The following is a 5,727-nucleotide window of genomic DNA, read 5'->3' as shown; positions in this document are numbered from 1 at the left end:
ACATCTGCAGAGCAAGGGAGATTCCAGTTCTGCAGGATTGTGATCTCTGCAAGTTAACTATTTATCGTTTTATGGCAGTCAGGGGTGCCTGAGGAATGCCACACATATTACGGAGGGGAGCAGGTGGAGAGGGGGTGCAAGGCGCCAGCTTTTGCTCTGTCCTCAGCCAGCCTCTTGCTCCCTCATCACTTATAAACCAGCCCACCCTTGGAATTATTGAAACTAGCCAATCACACCCTCCTGTGGGCAGCAAGGGCCACCTGCACCTCTTGGTACTACAAAACTTGTCCTCCACAGTGCCCGTTGTTTGCTCTGTTCCCTAAGGCAACCCCCCTAGTGCCCCCCCCCCCCCCCCCCCGCAACGTGGCCCTGCATGGCCCATGGTGCCCATCTTTTCCCATGAGTATGAGTGTAAAGTTTTTCCGGCGAGATAAACACAACACCAGGCAAAGTGAGTGCAAGGCAAGATTTATTAAAAACACTCTCTGGCGAAGTTTCAGGGCTCAGGAGAAGGGGAGCCAGGAAAGTTGTGCCGGGAGGAGGTGGGCACCCTCGGGCGAGGTTCCGCAACTCTGGAAAGCAGAGTGGCAGAAGTCGTGCCCAAGGCAGGGAGGAGGGGGCTTTTAAGGGGTCTCGGAGGAAGCTCAGGGGTCTTTTGGAAGTTTCCCTTATTCGGATATTTCGCCTGCTCGTTGGGATCCTATTGGTCCACAGGAGCCTGGGGCGGGGGGGGGGGGGGGTCTCAGATTCCTGCTTGTCAGGGTCCCATTGGTCCATGGGAGCCCGGGGCGGGAGGGTTTTCAGATTCCTGCTTGGGTCTTTGTTCTCCTGTCCGAGCTCAGGTCTTGTGGTGGGAATTTTCGCCATCTTAAGTGGCCCTTTCCACCAGCCCAACAATGAGTATATGAGCTATGAGTATATATGACTAATAAGTCATATACTCCCATGAGCTATGAGTATATATGACTAATAATCTATGTGGGTCTCGCTGGTCCAGTATCGGGGGTTGTGTGCTCGGCCATTCCCCTACCCTAGGGCCAGAACCCCATCCCTCTGTCACTGAGGGCATGAAGTTGATGAAGTTCTAGAACCTAGTTGAGGTTCGGTAAGCTAAGGTCCAGAGCCGATGACCAAGAAAGAATTCTTGAGACATCTTTGGTGCAAAATGGTGGTTTATTAAAGCAAGGGGACAGGACCCGTGGGCAGAAAGAGCTGCTGCCCCTGGTTGTGAGGGATGGCGGGTTCTGTACTCTGCGGTTGGGGGAAGGTGAGGGGAAGGGAGGTTTCAATGGAGTTTTCATATGCTAAAGAGGGCCTACAAGGTGCCGGAGGTCTTGTGGCTTGATCAATGTGGTCTTTTCCCTTTTGGCAAGCCATTAACATCAAGATAGTTGGGAGATTCCTGGTGGGATGTCATATTCCTGCTATCGAGCATCTTTGTCAGCGAGATTTAGGTTCAGAAGAGATTTAACTTTATTTATATTTCCTTCTACCTCAGCCTTCTTCAGTTTTGTTTATGGGGGGGGTGATACTAGAGCTTGAGAAACTGAGTTATTTGCCTCTGGAAATTGTGCTATTGATAAGGTAACTTCTTTGTTTGTAGATCTCTAGGATATATGTAAACCAAGGGAGACTCCTGTCTTGCAGGATTGTGATCTCTGCAAGTTAACGATTTGTTTCTCGTTTATGGCAGTCGGGGTGCCTGAGGAATGTCACACATATTACCAAGGGGAGCGGGTGGAGAGGGGGTGCAAGGTGCCAGCTTTTGCTTTGTCCTCAGGCAGCCTCCTGCTCCCTCATCCAAGTGGCGGTGATTAAAACAACAAACCACTGGGTTTTGTCCCTCCCTCCTCCCGGCCCTTCACCACCCAGCAGACGGAAGGGATAGGACATAGCACTGTTAGAAACACTGTAGTTGTAGGCTAACTGTTTAAAAGGGATTGGTTTGCTCCATGCAGGGTGCATAGTCTTTGTGAGCTTGTGCCTGTAGGATTAAAATGCTCCCCCTGCCCCCCAGGTGGAATCCTATTAGGCCGTAAAAAGGAACAAACCATGAACCCTCGAAAGAACTTGGCAGGATTTCAAGGCATTATGCTGAGTGACAAAAGCCAATCTCAAAAGACCACGTGTGGTGTGGCTTCATTCATAGAACTGGACTCGAGGTGACAAAATTATAGAGATGGAGAACAGATTAGTGGTTGCCAAGGGTAAAGAAAGGGAAGTTTGTGATCACGAAGGGTTAGCCCGTGGGAGTTCTTGTGGGGAGATGGAACGGTTCATATCATGATTGTGACGGTGATTCTACAAATTCACACAGGGGATAAAATCACATGAAACACACACACACACACACACACACACGGCTTCCCAGGCCATGTGCTTCCACACCCCCAACCTGCAGAGCTTCTAACTTCTCAGCTGCCTGGTGTAGGATTGATTATACTTTTACTGATTTTGATTGAAAAAAATCTGTGGCTGTATTGTTTCTAACTGTTATGTCCCAATAATGGGTCTGTGATTAAAGGAGCGAGACTGATACAAAGCGAAGGTCAAGCAAAGCTTTATTTCGCACCAAGCATCAAGAATCTAACCGAATGTTCGGGGCTGCACCTCTTACAAGACAGGGCAACCCTTCTCTGTTTCACAGACTAGTTTTTAAGGGCAAAGGCCATGCGGTCAGGCCTGGCCACGCACAGGTGGCCAATGAGATTGTAACACACACAGGAAACTCCACAGTGATGCTAGGTGACCAATTGAGTTACAACTTACCCTAGTAGACATTTGAACCAGCCTATTACACCTTGATTGAGATTGGCGCCAAAAAGGCTCCCAAAGGGCGGGACCCATACTCCTTGGTAACCAGGGAGACAGTATGCGTCCCCTGCACTGATCCATGTCTCCACCTGTCCTGACCCACCTTTGTATCTGGGCTTTGTTACCTGAAGCTGGTTTCCCGGACTTGTCTCCAAGTAAATCCCCTGGGGGAAGGGGATCAGGGTCAGTTTCTAAATAGGTCCTTACACTAACATCATTGTGGCTCTGCACTTTTACAAGGATCAAAGAAGTTCCATGTGATTAGCCCCTCAGTAAACAAATATTTATTGAGTACTGATGTAGTAGGTGGATAGGTTGACTGTCTGTACTATCTCCTTGGCTTTCAACTTTCTTATACACATCAAAGCCTTTTTGCTGTCCGCAGCTCTGACTCAGCCTGAGGGCTTTCTCGGGCTGCAGGAATTCATGCTGATCACAAATGGGATTAGTTAGATGTGGGAGGAAGTAAATACCCGCATGAGCAGCCCACACCCAGTGATGCATGGAGCTGGAGGATAAATACCCCAGCTCCCTCACCCCTCTGGTGCAATAACTCTGAGGTGCATTTGCCTGGATGTGGACTGGAGGCATGAAGCTCTGGGGCAGCTGCAGCCATCTTGTCACCCTGAGGATGGATGATCAACCTTGAAGCTAACACCATGGAGGGCAGAGCAGAGCAATGGGAAAAAATGAGGCTCTTATTGACATTGCTGTGCTGGAACATCATGCCTGTCTTAGAAACCTACCCTACTTTTCATTTATTATGTCTGCTTGGGCTGCTATAACTCAATACCATTGATTGGGTGATTTCAACAATAGAAATCTACTTATTTTTTTATGTATTCTTATTTTATTTTTTTAATTAAAATTTTTTTATTTTTTTATAGACATATAATGTATTTTTATCCCCAGGGGTACAGGTCTGTGAATCGCCAGGTTTACACACTTTACAGCACATACCCTCCCCAATGTCCATAACCCCACCCTCCTCTCTCGACCCCCCTCCCCTCAGCAACCCTCAGTATGTATTTTTATTTTTAATTTTTTTTAGTAATCTCTACACCAACATGGGGCTTGAACTCATGATCCCGAGATCAAGAGTCACATGCTCCTCTTGGCTGGGAGAACCAGATGTTCCATGAAATTTATTTCTTATATTGCTGGAAGCTAGAAGTCCAAGATCAAGGTCCTAGCAGATTCAGTTTCTTTTTTTTCTTCAAGGCTGTCTTCCTGGCTCATGGGTGACTGTATTTTCACTCTGCCCTCACAATGGCCTTCCCTCAGTGCACGCATGAGACAGAGAGATCTGTATTTGTTTCTTTTCTTACAAGGACACCAGTCTTATTGGATTAGGGCCCCACCCTTATGATCTAATTTAACTTTTTTACCTCCTCAAAGCTCTTCCTCTGAATACAATCATATCAGGGGTTAGGACTTTAACCTGTGAATTTTAGGGGAGCATAATTCAATGTATAGCATCTAATAATTCTCTTTCATGTTCAATTCAGTTTGAGATTTTAGTTATTCCCAATGAGAAGCCTCCTAAATGATGTACTGGAAACTTAAGTGATTTTTAATAAGCCTGTCTCATTTTCTTCATCTGTTAAATGCTTAAGACACAGGAGGTCCCTGCTGGCCTCCTACTGTTACAATGCAGAGTAAGTAAAATAATGTAGTTGTGAATATTTGGGAAATTATGAGGTCCATGGAAGATATTTACGAAAATCAATATACACAAGAAAGCTGCCAGATGAGAGTCAGAGGTAGGCACAGCAAGCCAGGAGAAAAAAGGGAAAGTGACACTCTGTTTTCCCACAGAGACAGATAAATTGCAACACGAACACGCATACTTGGGATATGCATGCCTGACTCACCGATCCAAAAATAGACCTTCAGACCCTATATGGAGGGAGGCTAAATATAGCAATACTAGCCGTGAGTGACAAGCCCAATTAGAGGACAGAGAGATGATTTAGAAGGTCTTCATGCAAAACATCTTGAGTAGCTATAAAAATATTGGATGTTTACAGTTCAAGAAAGGGATGAAAATGCAGGGGAAGGTAGTTCACGATCTGTCTATCAGTTTGGTCACAAGTGCTGTCAGTCCCTAGTACATCTCCTCTGGTTCACAATCATCACACCCTGGTCCAACTTCCAACGGTCAGCACCTGCTTTCATTAGCCTGAGGACTTTTTCTAGCCTTTGAGGTGCACACTGTGATCTACGCAGTTAGGTGGGAAATGCTAGGGAAAGAATGCCTTCCATGAGTGGCCGTCAAGCTGTGGCTGGTGAGAGGTGGTGGATAAATGCCCCAGCTGTCTCATGCACAGCTGGACAATACTGAGGTCTGTATTCTCTGCTGCCTCCTAGAGGTCACCAGTGGGACTGATTTCTAGTTGTCCTCTGCGGGAATTCGCTTATCACACACTGTGCACTGGCTGCCTTCCTCCCCTGCCTCATTTGCCATTCCCCTCCTGGGTCGCCTGTTCCCTAAAAAGAACAACTTCTAGGGTGCCTGGCTGGCTCAGTCAGAAAAGCATGTGACTCTTAATCTTGGGGTCATGAGTTTGAGCTCCACATTGGGTGTAGAGATTACTTAAATAAATAAAACTTACAAAAAATGAAAATGAACAACTTTTCACTGAACAGTGTCTAAGAATTTGTCTTTGAGGGAGCCCAAACTAAGACACTCATCCTGCCACCTCATGCATATATTTTGCCCAGAATAGTAAGTCCCTACGATTTTCTATAGAGTTTCACACTGTTCAAGCTGTCTTCACATACAATGGGACATTATTCAGCAATGAAAAAGAATAAAATACTGAAAGATACAACAGGGATGAATTTCAAACACATTATGCTGGGTAAAAGAAGCCAGACTCAAATGACCACATACTGTATACTTCCATTTAT

This window comes from Mustela erminea, chromosome 1, assembly GCF_009829155.1.
Source record: "Mustela erminea isolate mMusErm1 chromosome 1, mMusErm1.Pri, whole genome shotgun sequence".
Classification (NCBI taxonomy): Eukaryota; Metazoa; Chordata; class Mammalia; order Carnivora; family Mustelidae; genus Mustela; species Mustela erminea.
The sequence above is the reverse complement of the archived record's forward strand: the minus strand, read 5'-3'. Positions refer to the sequence as shown.